This window comes from Cydia strobilella, chromosome 7, assembly GCF_947568885.1.
Source record: "Cydia strobilella chromosome 7, ilCydStro3.1, whole genome shotgun sequence".
NCBI lineage: Eukaryota > Metazoa > Arthropoda > Insecta > Lepidoptera > Tortricidae > Cydia > Cydia strobilella.
The window spans coordinates 6,392,629-6,408,132 of record NC_086047.1 but is presented as its reverse complement, the minus strand read 5'-3'; the positions used below and the strand labels follow the sequence as shown (position 1 = coordinate 6,408,132).

General features: G+C 35.8%; 1 protein-coding gene across 1 annotated transcript in view; it reads left to right on the top strand.

The window, feature by feature from the left end:
* Positions 1–15,504, top strand: part of LOC134743018 (mucin-2-like) — an 80,824-nt gene that overhangs the window by 25,235 nt on the left and 40,085 nt on the right. Inside the window, exon 2 of the mRNA XM_063676284.1 lies at positions 3,149–3,274. The gene's annotated coding sequence lies outside the window, so the exon portion shown is untranslated. The remainder of the gene's footprint in view (positions 1–3,148; positions 3,275–15,504) is intronic.

Sequence of the window (15,504 nt, the reverse complement as noted above, 5' to 3'; positions counted from 1 at the left end):
TTGACTAATTTCTAATAGTTATTAGTTAATTACTTTAGTATTGGTTTTTAAACGCATATTTTTGGAATTACAAAATTATTACACTTATCTTAAAAAAGCTTGCCCAATGCCAATGTAATTCAGCTAACACGAAATGGAGCTACGCGCGGACTACAGAAATAAAGAAACCTGTATAAGTAAGCTCTCCGATTACGCATAGGTTGTTAAGGATCTCAGGGTCACGTTACACTGGGGTTTACGAGATGCCTACACGCTTGCGAGTAGCCAACCGTTGGTAATTGTTTGACGGAATCGTGACGTCCGTGACGTTCGAAAATAAAGTCGTATGTGACTGTAAACCATTTGCCATTCACCGTAGAATTTGCCGTATTTTTATCGTATCTAAGGTTAATAAGGTCTACTGTCCTTAAAATGTTGTATGAAATTACAAGCAAATATCAGTTTTCGTGAAAAGTATTGTAACCGGAATCGGACTAACCGATAATGAAACATATTTTAAAGACTATGAACTCTAAGTACTAGAAATAAAGTAGAATTTTACAAATGTTGTAATTCATAATGTGACATGCTAAAGACGGGCCAAAAAATTTGTGGCGATACAATAAAAGTTACACTTTAATAACTTCTATAATTTAAGTACTTTAAACAAGGACCAAATGAGTTTGTTTACCCAAAGCAAAGATAGATATAACTCCGTAATAGATGTTTACAGTCTAAGGAAAAAACGTGCCTCGAAAATCAAGAAAATTTGATTCTCGTTCAGAGGGCGCCACTAGTTTTGGCCCACTGTCGTATAGATGGCGTTGACTGTTTCGTTTGTTATTTAACAATTTTAACGCATATCAGTGAAAGAACATGGGTCAAAATCATAAAAATAATTAATGCAAATAAAAAAAATCATTTATCTATATTTAAATACATTCTATCGTATTTTTATAAATCTTCATTTTTAGTTTTAAAGTGTGTCGACAGATGGCAGTGAATTTCCTGGGGTTACAAAATTTACTATGACAGTACCGCTCTAGTATAAGTTACTCTATGCCCAAAGCAAAATAAACCTTATATCGCAGTGTATCATTTTGAGTATTGCTAGTCAACTAATGTTCGCTATAACTACTAGAGGAGAAATAAAATAAATAAATAAATATTACAGGATATTCTTACACAGATTGACTAAGTCCCACAGTAATCTCAAGAAGGCTTGTGTTGTAGGTACTCGTACTCAGACAACGTTATACATATATAATATACAAATACATAAAAACATAGAAAACACCCAAGACTCAGTAACAAATATCTGTGCTCATCACACAAATATATGCCCTAACCGGGATTCAAACCCAGGACCATCGGCTTCACAGGCAGGGTCACTACCTACTCACTACCCACTAGGCCAGACCAGTCGTCAAAGAAGAAATATAAAAAAATAGTTTAATTGGGTAATATAATCTACATCTAATGTTTATGAAATCAGACCAAACCAATGTTATATAATAATTTTATTGTCAGCTAGAACATTATAATTCGTAAAATAAAACGTGATTAATTAAATGGGGTATGCATAAGTTACCCGGCTCGAATTTTAATTCGATTGATATTAAAGCCTAATTTAGATAAACTGGTTGACAACGATCCGCAACCAATCGTTTATATAAGTACGAAATCGAACTTTTCTACGCTTATTTTATGCGCGATCTTTCGTTAAGGGTCATCGATGTCATTATTAGCACACTTATGTCACTAAGTCAATAAAATTCGCGAATGTTAACAGCTTATAGTTAAATGTTTTCGGTGTGACATAAAAATAGAAAGGTCTTGTTTATTATCTTTAAATACTTTGTCTGAATCTAAGAATAGGTATGTGTATTACGTGCCTTCTACATTGCTTTGTACGAGTATGTGCAACATTATATATTATGCGATATCTCTGCTTCAGCATTAGTAAACGAGTTTAAGATTTTATTCAAGTAATAAAGTCGCTTGTAAGTCCGTCCGTAGCGGATTCGGATTTTACAATTCAGTAGTTTTGATATGACCTTCATATGAATCGAAGTGCATATGACACGAATCGCAGAAAATTGCGCGCGCACCAATAAGCGCAAGCGATCGTATCATATAATATCAAATCCGTAACAGATTTAAACATACTCGTAAGAATATCGCTCCTGTATTTATTATTTTAAGTAACTAGTAGTTCGCCCCGAACTGAGAACTCGCGGTTTGCCAATAACTATATAGAGCGATTGAATTTGTTGCATCTACTTGACTAAGTATATAGCCGACTGGCAATGGATCGAAAATCGCGTGCGATTTATTGCTAAGTCTGTGGAAGTCACCATAGAGATTAAAATAAACATGTATCTGTGGTAAGCCGTAATGTTTCTTGTGAAATGTCTATATTATGTTTATTTTATTTCGTTTTTATCTTGTTCATTATTTTAAAATGGGAAATTTAAAAACAATACTTGTATAAGCCGAACACTTTCATTTGATACTAAATTCGACTTTACTTTCTTGCAAATAAGATGATCAAAATAGCAAGATCCCTCACAAATAGCTTTTTAGCCAGCTAAGCTCTTCTAGCTTAAAAACCCCTTGATCGAGCCTGCTCATTTAATGACTGGAATATAATGCCCTCAACTACACGATTACCCAATTTCATTTAAATTAGAACAAATTTACTTAAGTTATTATCCATCAAACTATCCTCTGTTAGTTTAGCTTAAAAACATCAAAATGCCGGGACGTGCCACTAGCCGGCCGTGTGTTCCAAGTTGAATGTAAAGAACTTCACTTCGCTTCGCTCGCTCGTTCGATTATTACTGACTTCATCTGCGTAGAATTAGTATTTCCATGTACAATTTCCATAGCAAATTTCATGTGATGCCATAGCAAAAGTGATGATTTTCGGGATAAAAACTATCCTACGTCCTTCCACAGAACTATCTCCACATTAAATTTCACCTCAATCGGTTTAGCGGTTTAAACGTGAATAAGACAGATTTACTTTTGCATTTATTATATTATTAATATAATAATAATACAGCCTATATACGTCCCATTGCTGGGCACAGGCCTCCTCTCATGTGTGAGAGAGTTTGGGCTATTTTATTATATTAAATTACTGATAAAAATGTCTCTATTTCAGGACATGGGCGGATAAGCTCTACGGGAGTCGCACTCGGTGCTATGAGGTAGCGCCCGGCGACCATGCGGGCGGTCTTATGTGCGCTCTAGCCACGCAGCCTTACCAGCGCATACTAGAGAGATTGAGGTCAGTTCTACAAAGAGTCTTAAATGTATTAAATTTCATTAAACCATTTGATAATCGGCAGCGAGAGGCTTAGCTCTCGTCCTGGTGACATGAGTTAAGGCCGAGGTTTATGCCGCCAGTTTTATGCGCGACCTTGATCGAGGTTGGGAAAATTGACCACCTCATGCAGGGCTTATCCGCATACAATTTTAAGAGTACCTAGGAATTTTCTTTTGATTAACCGGTGGTAGTGGTTTAATCAAACAGTGATTGAAAGAGAGAGTTTATATAAACAGCCTATTTCTTAGCAATCTCCTGTATATTTCCGGGTTAACCAGTAACAGTAGTACCTAGATTTTTTTTGCCAGCAATCTACGACAAATTGTCAGTGTGTTGGCGAAGTCAACACATGTAATAAAGATTAGTGGTTTATAAAGTTAAAAGCAAATTACATATACTAAAACGGGTCACTCACTTTTTTTAAGTCAAAGATTGCTCTACATGTTCTGCGTCGGTGCGCCAACACGTGCTTCCAAATAAGCTCCTAGTTATAGAGCGAAACATGTCAAGCAATTTTCGACTTAAAAATACGTGAGTGACCCGTTTTAATATAAACAATATTTCAATGTATAAAATTGTATTAATAAGCAAATATAAGTACAAAACATGCAATAAAAATAAAAATATTATATGGCAATATTAAGGAATGCACGTTCGTAAAGGCTAGTAATTATATAGGAAATGCCGTGTTTGCCTTTACTATTGACAAACCAGTGCGAGTTGCGAGGCTACATTGTAAACAAAATCACAATTCTTTTTCGCCTAAACAAACGTTGCGAAAATCTTGCCACAGTCGGTTTAATGAGCCTCACGACATGTTACATCGGGTATGTCGACTCGGTTTTCCCGCTAACAAATTAACAAAACTAAACTTGTACATGGATTTGTAGGTTGTATTATACTAGTTAATTAAGAACATGCAGTTTAACTAGTTGCCTAATACTGTCCACATTTTTATTTTCCTAATATTTGAGTAGTTTAATAGAACTGATGATTTAATCCGAATTCGTCCGAGAATTTCATCTCAGCCCCAAAGTATAAGGGAACATGTCAAAAAATGAAACAACAAAAATACAAACATCAAACAAATGAGAACCTAAGAATATAGGTTGGAGAACACAAAAAAAGCAACCAATTCTCTCTCAGCCCAACCCGCTCAGCTATTCTTTGTAGGAAACTTCATACTGTGACAACGCGCAGTAACCGCGCTATTAGAAGCTGGTTGTCACCGCGTACTTACCGCCCTTGCTTTCGCCCTAGACACCGCCAGTCCGCCACTGTCGCATAGGCGCTGTAAACTCGCTGCTCGCTGTCTCGCAAGCGCGTTGTCTACCAGCCGTAGCCGTGCTTAGATCTCTGAGGCGTTGAGATGCTTCCCTTACGTGCTTACGTATGGTTGACGACTAGTTGACGATGAGTGGATAAGTTGTTGGGGCGGCGCTAGTCTGGTGCCGAGCTTTTTAGTGTGCTCCAACCTCAAACATTACGAGAACTTGACGAATTAGAAGACACCTTGAAAATATTATCATAATTTCTCAAATAATGTAGTTTCATGGAATATTTAAATGGGAAATATCTCAAGCTACACATAATAGATCGAGTTAAGTAGGCCAATTCAAACTCACATTCCGATGTCAAAATGATATAATTTTGTTATAATTAGCCCGTGCCTCTCACTTTCGCCAGTAAATATACAATACAATATAAGAACCAGCAAAATGCACACGCGAATGATAACAATAAGTTTAGTGTAGTACCTTATCAAGTTATTTATTTATTTATTATTATCTATTATTTATTTATTTATAAACATCTAAACATCTACACATATATACAATATTTAAACTTCCTACAAAATACACGATGCTTTTTTCCATTAGTGTCCGAAAACAATACCAAATCCAATTAGCACCAAACACCTAGTTCCTGTTGTAGCTCTCTAGAATTTCTCAGTGACGGAACCTAGCCGTGCTCCCAATATCAAGAGAAACTCTACGCCAGTGTGCCAAGGCCAACGGGCAAATTGATATTATGTACACCGAGCAAGAGCCCCCTAGTCGCCCGTCACGTTGTTCCAATAGTCACCAATTATCAACTATTATAAAGACGGCCTCCTTCCACTTGCAATTTTATCTGATAAAGGTGTGACCTCTCAAACGTGTGACATAGGCTCAGTGGATTTTTTTACAAATCAATGCCGTCTCGAATTGTTATGATTTGAATGGTTATTAGCTGACACGATTTGGCTATTTGTATAAATTACTGTCATTCTTTTTAATATTGGCGCAGTCTTATTCGAAAAGGCCTGGGAATTATATAATATAGATTTATAGAAGATAAAAAGATTTCAAAGATATCGCCTGATGTTAAGAGATGAAAACGATTGGCATGTTTGCTAGGCACCCTGGTTCTGTTTAATAATAACCAGTTATAATACATAAGGCGAGTTAAGGCCGTAAAAGTAATATGATTCTTGTAATGATAATGGGTAGGTAATTATAATAGCAAACTAGGTAAATTGTATAAAAACTGGTCAGACGTGCGTGACATGAAAAAAACCAATACACATGTTACGAAAAATTATGCTATGGTATAATTGTAATACGCCGCGACTGCTCACAATATCGCCAGTAAGACGTCTTATTTTGCGTATGCCGAATAAACACCTTGCAGTGTTTGTACTCGTATTATACAAACACCGATTAGCAAGTTGGCAGTGGCAATACTGGCAACACCCACTTTGTTTTACCGTAAATCCTCCAATTATGGACGTTGCGTCGCGAGAAAGAAAATTATGTAACATGAAAACACGATAAAAAAAAAATGACACGCACCTAAGTAATTTTATCACATTTACATGTCATATCAATTTATTGCGGTGGATAATATTTTAATCGGGATTTACATGTGTAGACGTAAAGCGGTATCCAAATTCAAATAGAAAACAGCGAATTTAGAAACAATATTTGAATATGAACCAAAAATGATGAGAACTTATAAGACAACAGTGAGAAGAACACAGTAACAGATATCCTACTTGTACGAGTAGGGAACAAATCAAATTATTTTATGAAATATTTTTGATTTGTGTTTTTTATGTAACAGTAGTTAGTAAGCTGAAGACGCGGGTTTGATTCCCGCCTCCGCCACCGGTGGATTTGGTCACTTTTCCTTTAGTTAGTGTATCATATATATTTCAGTTTATAGTAACAGGTATGTTGGTAAAATGTTATACTTAATGGGTTATACTCAATCCCTGTCTAGGTAGATAACCGGAGCCGTATAAAAGCTTCCAGCATATCCGTGCTGGTTGGCTGATTTAGCTACTATGCTAAACTATAATTATATTTGTAAAGCGCAACGGTAGTTGCAATACTTGGATTTAGTTGTCAAATAATTGCATGTCGGTTTCCAATGACCCCGCCCACTTAAGTTAGCTTGACCCAAAAACTTAGCACGAATGAACGCATTAAGTAAACCTACCGTAGTGTGCGGATTTCACACTTAAGGAGCTCAAGCAGTAATTTTAGAAAGTTCATAACCTGTCAGTCATTATCGTATAGGATATTCAGCCAAGTATAGGCAGTAAAAAAATGTACGGGGTAAACTCAAGCCAAACCATGACTTATAACAATGCTGTAACTGATACCGTGTATTACTCTGTCACCTGTGCTAGTGCGTTGACGATCATACATTTCTCCTCTCCAGTCTAATGTTAAAAACAGCGTTAATGAGCGTTGTTACTAATTTAATTTTCTGATGGCAATGCGGGGTCGCCCCTATTTTATATTCAATGAAAATTATTTTTAGTTATATAACAACATGTATGGGGCTAAATCCTTAACGTCGCCATTCAATTCTGGCGCCGGTTGTCATATTTCTAACGCCTGCATCTTGTTTTGCAGCCTTAAAACCGCAGTTGTTTTTTATATAGTCCTGTATAACATTGTATTCTACATAATCATAATGTTCAGAATTTGACCGTACAATGGCGCCCAATAGTAGGGTTGCGAGTTGCACCGCACTAACCAGGCCAGTGACTGCGCGTGCGCGTGCAATGACTCGACTTCAATTAATTGCCAACATGCCGGACGACATTACACTCTATTACACTGGACTCTTATCGCGGTATTAGGCGCGGAATACACGAAACATTGCAGCGCCGAGCTCGTCGATCGAACCTTGTATGAACATGAACGTTGTACAGTATGTATACTTACATTACTTATTAACTCCATTGCCACCATTGCGCATCGCGTGGCCGCGTCTTCAAGACAAAGTTTGGTTTTACGAGCCACATTAGGGCATTTCATAATCCGGATAAGAATTGTTGATGGGGTCACCATTGCCGGATGCGGCAAGGAAGGAGAGAGATACTTACCAACTAAAACCATGTACTTGAACTCGTTAAGTTTTAGATAAGAAATATGAGAATAACTGCCTATTTTATTTAAATTCGGACATTTTACAGCAGGTATAAAAATAAAAATTTAAAGTGAAACTTTTATTCTATCGCCTCAAATTTTTATTATTATTATAGTCGGACGGTTTTAAAATGTCGGAATCCACTTAAAGGATTACCTACCGATGAATGGCATTGTTGTCTTTTGTTAAGCCCAACCGCTAATTGGCTGTGCTGTGCAAAATGGAATGCAATAACAACAAAAGATTCCATACAGATAACAACCTTATCGCTTGAAGAATAGAGTTAAAATTGCAATAGCAGGTACTCGATATTATATAGCATCATGTACCTGACTTTAACAAAATTCCACACCTGGTGGTAATTTCATGTTTAATTTCCAAAAGGTTCTATATCGAGTACCTGCTATTGCAATTTTAACTCTATTCTTCAAGCGATAAGGTTGTTATCTGTATGGAATCTTTTGTTGTTATTGCATTCCATTTTGCACAGCACAGCCAATTAGCGGTTGGGCTTAACAAAAGACAACAATGCCATTCATCGGTAGGTAATCCTTTAAGTGGATTCCGACATTTTAAAACCGTCCGACTATACTATACGCTAAAATCTGAAACGATTGATCGAACAACGCCGCGGGGAGCGGCGCTGTAGCGCTTCGTGTGTTCTTCACCACACTATTAGAACGCACGGCTCGTTGACTTGTGAATTATTAATGGGAAAAAAGTGCGAGCGAAAATTTCATTGACTGATCAGCGAGAGTATTATAATAATTTTGATTATGCGTTTTCTTGTTTGATAATTTACATTTATTTAAAACATCGTGATCAAAGGCAATAGGTACTTAATTGTTATTCTGTATACAAAATTGGCACAGTACTGCAGTGTTTGTTTTGAATACTGTATCTGTAATCTTCAAAAGTTTTAAAATATTTACATAATAATAAAGGATGACTGTCCTAAATAAATTGAAGGCAGCAAAGCTAAATTATTAATTTATATTTAAATCTGCAATATCTTACTGCCTTCACAATTTTTGTTATGCAACTTAATAACCATTTGCTTGTAAAACTAACCTTAATATGTGCAAAATAAAGCTCAGAAAGCAAACACCTAAAAATGTTGAGAAAACGAATCAACAGAGGCTAGTACGGAAATAAAAAATACTGCTAATCTGCATACAAAGTCGTTAACCGTATTGTAATTGTACCTATACCCATTATAACCGTCGCCACATCCCATATAAGTATAGAAGTTTTTATAGAAATAAATAGTTGATAATTGCTTCGTTTTTTAGTTTGGAAATTTTTCAAAATGGCAAGCCTTGGCAAGGATATATATGGATATACACGAAGGCGCGAAATTCAAATTTTCTATGGGACGATAACCCTTCGCGCCTACATTTTTTCAAATTTGATGCTCTTTTCTACTGAAGGAAATTGCTTGACAGTGTATATTTGGCCTTTATGATGCGTTTAAGCCATAAAGAAGGAAAATAAAATACAAAAAAAACCTCCCCCTAAAATCCTAGTCAAAACCCCACCGCACGATCGTATCATTTCGTCTAGACCTCTACAAAATTAAGTTTATAGTTTTCGTTAGTTTTTTATCTACAAAATCGTAACATAACGTTTTTCACATGTTTTACACGAAACGAATCAAATTTGGTGCGTGGTTACGGTTTGATAATGAAACCGATTGAGGTGAGTCTAGAATTTGCTCATAACATTATGAATGACGAATCCTACTTATATGCTAATTTCAGCTGAATGGCTTCTTGTAAGTGCTCCGCTATGATAAACAACAGACCGTGTGCAAGTAGGAGACTAACAATTATTAGAGATCAGAGATACGAAATAAGCTCTAAACTCGAGATAAGTGTTTCATCGTCACTATTTTCTGAATTGGTCTCATCATCATCATTTCTTGAGTTGCGACGTATGTGATCGTAAAAAAGAGATTCATTGAAGTTATTTACATCCAAAAGCAATGAGTTCTGCCAATAAATGGCCCTAAAGAAATAAATCACGAAATCGGAAAAAACAATAAACATATACGAACTACGTCCCGACACGCACGATCGTGCGTTATAACTTTACGCTCAAATAAAAGCCTTGGCACATCATTTGAACGATAAGCGGGAACACGAGCCGGTTTTTTTTCGTACAACTACATCAACATCCTACACCAAAACATAGCAGGATTGTCAACTAAGGCGGATGAACTCTCAGTACAACTAGATGAGCTTTCCAGTAACAACAGACCTATTGACGTGTTGTGCATCACCGAGCACTTCTTATTGGACGGTACAGAAGATCTCGTCACCATAGCTAATTTTAAACTTGCCGCGTATTTCTCCCGAGACAAAAGGAGAGGCGGAGCCTGTATATTTGTAAGATTAGAACATACTTATAGAGAATTAGATATTATAAAAAGTTTTTGTATTAAATGTGCTATAGAATGCTGTGCCATAGAGTTACTGTGCCATAGTATTATAATTTTATGTGTATACCGAACACCAAATTCGAATATTAATCTCTTTTTTGACAAAATTGACATGCTACTTCATAGAATAACAGATAATAAGGACAAAAGAATTGTAATGTGTGGTGATTTTAATATCGACATTTTGAAGAAAAATAATAATTCACTTCAGTTTGAATATCTACTTTTAAGTCATAACCTGCACTTAGAAATACGAGAACCTACCAGATTATGTAGTCAAACATGTCTAGATAACTTTGGCCATAACATTAAAGGGTGTAAGGGTGAAGTCATGGAGCTCGGACTATCTGACCACACAGCACAGGTATTAAAATGTCCTGTAAAAAAAACATGTACTATAACTAAATGGAAACTAAAACGACGCGACTACAGTAAGGAGAATCTGATACGCTTCGGTAAATGCCTCGAGAGCCTATCTTTTTCTGAGACAATAAACAACAGAGACCCTAATTTATCCTATAACGCTTTTGTTGATGTATTTTTAAGTTTCTATAAACTATGTTTTCCTTATAAAACAGTTAAGTTTAGTGTATACCAGAAACCTAAGTGGATTACACGCGGTATTAAAATTTGTACTAGTAAGAAACGGGTAATGTTATGGGAGTATAGACGCAATCCTACAACGATAAACAGAGCAGCTTTGAAAGCATATAGTAATAGATTAAGAAAAATTATAAGACTTACACAGCGTTCTCAAAACAATCATTTTATAGGACAAGCTACAAACAAATGTAAGGCAACATGGCAAGTCATTATTAAATGAAACAAAATTTTCCAAAAGAGCCGATATCTAACGTAATAAAAGATGATATGGTTGTTACTGAACCTATGAAAATAGCCAATGCATTTAATGATTATTTTGTCGATCAAATACAGTGTAGTAGCCAAAGCACAGAGTATCAGACCATAAATATTAATTGTCCTCAGTCCGTATATGTTAGACCAACGACTCCTCATAGTGTAATGAAAACTATAATTACACTGAAGAATACGAATAGTGTAGGTTACGATGAAATTTGCACCAAAGTAGTTAAACATGTATCACATATTATTGCATATCCATTAAGTCACATATTAAATATTAGTATTTCTCAAGGAATCTATCCTGATAAACTTAAGCCGACAATTGTAAAGCCCCTCCACAAAAAGGGTGATAAAAAGAACCTAGCGAACTATAAACCTATTGCCCTTGCTACAGTCTTCTCTAAAATCTTTGAGAAAGTTATTTATGAAGAAATATATGGTTTTCTAGAAAAATATAACCTGTTTGCATCAGAACAAAAAGGCTTTCGGAAGCAAAAAACCATTAATATGGCCATATTTCATTTATTGCACCCCATTATATTAAAAATGGATGAAGGAGAACAAGTATGTGCTATATATATGGACATGACGAAGGCATTCGACTACGTCGATCATTCTATACTTCTCAAGAAGCTCAGTGCCTATGGCATTCGTGGCAATGTATTGAATCTCATGAAATCGTACTTAAGTGGTAGAGAGCAGTACACTGAACTGTCACAAATATGTCTTAAATCACAAAGGCAGGTTTGTTACAGGTCCGAAAAACGAGATTTAGTGTATGGAGTGCCGCAGGGAAGCGTGCTTGGTCCGCTTTTATTCTTGCTGTATATCAATGACCTTCCTCGTCACATTAACTACCCAATGGTACTCTACGCCGACGACAGCACAGTAGTAATTTATTGCAAAGATGATAGAGACTATGAATATGAAATTAATTACACTTTACATACTATAATTGAATGGCTCAAGAACAATAATTTAACGATAAATCTAAATAAAACTAAAATAATGCATTTTTATCAAAGAAAAGTAATGAGACCCATTGATTGCAATTATGAAGGAACGGTTATAGAATCAGTAAGCAATACAAGTTTTTTAGGTGTCCAAATTGACAATCATTTAAATTGGACAGCTCATACTGAGACAGTTTGTAAAAAATTAAATAAATATGCTTTCGCTTTGTACAAACTTTCCAAGCAAGTTAGTACGGAACCTGTGATGATGGCTTATCACAGTTTCGTTATAGAATCAGTAAGCAATACAAGTTTTTTAGGTGTCCAAATTGACAATCATTTAAATTGGACAGCTCATACTGAGACAGTTTGTAAAAAATTAAATAAATATGCTTTCGCTTTGTACAAACTTTCCAAGCAAGTTAGTACGGAAGCTGTGATGATGGCTTATCACAGTTTCGTTGGGTCAACCTTACGATATGGGATCATCTATTGGGGTAATTCAGTCAACAGAGAAGCCGTCTTTATCGCACAGAAAAGATGCGTGAAAGCGATTCTAGGGCTTCACCTAACAGATAGCTGTGTACCACATTTTAAAGACCTGAAAATTCTTACATTCCCCTGCCTCTACATTTTTGAAATTGCGATGTACATCAAAACAAACCCAACACTATTCAGGACGGTCTCTGAGGTATTTGCTAGAAATTCCAGGTATCCTCAGAATCTCTTTCCTGTTTCCGCAAATACTGCCCTAATGCGCAAAAGTGTGTTCTGCTTAGCTAGTAAGATTTATAACAAATTGCCTGTCCATTTCAGAATGTTACCCTTAAATCAGTTTAAGCACAAACTACTGACATTTGTAATTGATAATTGTTTTTACACCATTTCTGAATTTTTGCTGTATAATTTTAACGCTTCTGATTTGACATGACTTTAATATTAATAATAACTAGGTATTTATATAGATATGTAAATTTATTTCGCATGTTAGTATGTAAGGAAATTATTCAAGTTTTTGTACGCCATCAGGCAGGGTATAGTGCTACAAATATTTATTTACCTCCACTGTAATCAGTTTGACATATACTCACAAATAAAAACACTTTGAACTTTGGTTTTTATTTATACCCTGATCTTCTTATAATAAAATTAAATTATAACGTTTACTTTAATTAAAATATGAGGTAACACAATATATAACCCCATACTAAATAATTTAATAGATACTAGGTTTTGCTCCCGGTACTGTGTTTGTATGGCGAGAACCGGGAATTCCCGGACCCCTACCCGGGGGTACCCTAATAGGTACCTACATTTTGTCCTCCCGGCCGTCACGAGAATGTCCTTACTTAACCCTCGCTCTACAGGTTATTGCGCTTTTAAAGCGAATAATAATCAAACGCACGATCGATCGATAGCGTTCTGAAACGGCAAACTTGAATATTGTCAAAGCTAGATTTTGTCAAAGTCAAACGCACAATCGTTCAGTCTGCGCTGTAAAGGGGCCCACTGACTATCAGTCCGCCGGACGATATCGGCCTGTCAGTTAGAACAAAAATTTGACAGTTCCGAACAACTGATAGGCCGATATCGTCCGGCGGACTGATAGTCAGTGGGCCCCTTAAGAGGTAAGAAGTTTGATTTTCTTTTTTTTTGTCGTTTCTGTCATCAGTGACCCGTGAAATGTCGCGCACTTTGTTGCGTGGACGAACACCCACAACCAATAATCGATTATAAAACTTTTTGAATAGCTACTCGTTATATTTAATTGGATTGGATAACGTTATCTGATACGTTTATGTAATAAATTTAATATCTAAAAAGGTTTTTAAAGTTATGATCGGTAATACCGGTAACGGAAATTTAAGAACGGAACAGTTTACTCAAAAAACGGCAAATAGTTTGGTAAATGCTTGCTAATTAATAAAAACATACGGTGTAGTATTGTTTTGTATACTTTTGCATCATTGCAAAGAAAACGTGCACTTATTGCATTTATATACCTAGTGAAAGTAATGAATTTTATTGTATGCGAAAAATTATTAGGTATGTAGATTGTATAATTTTGTAATCAGATAAATCAAATATGAAAATTGGTAAACTCATTTTGTTATGGAAATGTTGTAGGTATTAATTCAGTTTCAAATAATTAAAATAAAATGTCGTACCTATGTTTTGAAAGAACAACTTCATAAGGTGCCTAATAATGATAACACCGTGGCATCGGCATTAATTGCTCATAGTGATAATCATTAATCAGAGTTGCGCACGAGTTGACTTAGCAAATTCGTGGTCACATTAAGATAAGTATTGCAATGCGGGGTCACGGAGTTAGCCTGTTTAAATGTTCATGTTCCTAACGTTATTTGGAAGCAAAGATTCGTTGATTGTACGTACAAGACAAGTCTTAGACATTAATATATCCGTTAATTATCCGTCCGTTAAAATTTGGAATCTTTCGCTTGCTCGGGTAATTTTAAACACTAGGGGTTAAACAAGAACTTTGCTTGTAAACGAAGTAATTACAGAATTATGGCCACTTCGTAAATATGTAGTTATATTTTAATACCTAAACTTCCGTCAGACACATACAATATATTAAAACGGGTCACTAACTAATGTATTTTAAGTCGAAAATCGCTCGACATGTTTCACTCCGTACCAAGGAGCATCAGGAGCTTGCGTTGGCGGACCGGCACAGTCGAGCGATTTTCGTCTTAAAATACGTGAGTGACCCGTTTTAATATATTATTTAATAAATAGTTATAGTCTAAATCCCGTTGACCAAACTATTCTTCAACGATACAGAACTTAATAGCAATTATTGAGAGTTGCTTTACTGGAACAAATGAATAACAAAAAACCGGCCAAGTGCGAGTCGGACTCGCGTACGAAGGGTTCCGTACCATTACGCAAAAAACGGCAAAAACTCACTTTTGTTGTATGGGAGCCCCACTTAAATATTTATTTCATTCTGTTTTTAGTATTTGTTAGCGACAACAGAAATACCTATCACGGTTCATGAGATACCGCCTGGTGACAGACAGACAGACGGACAGACAGACCGACGGACAGAGGAGTCTTAGTAATAGGGTCCCGTTTTTACCCTTTTTTTTTTTGGGTACGGTACCCTAAAAATCAGGTTACGTCGCATTACCTATTACTAATACTATATTACACTTTTATTACACTAAGAGATATTTATTACACTGAGTATGAGCGAAGCCCATTTTTTTACCACCAGACATTCACTTTGTACGTGTACTTAAAATGTTTTTGTACGATGTGAACCAGTACTGAATGTAGTAAAGTATGTTATTGGCATTTGTGTTTTTTCTCCACTTTGATTCGACCTTCAAATATTTGAAACGTATTACATACCTACGAACTCTACTTAATGTTTTAAATTGCTACTGGAAATGCAATTTTGTGCAATGGTCACCGCACAAAACTATTCTAGATGCAGTGTTCTTTAAATGACAATATAATATTCGTATTAAGTAAGTACA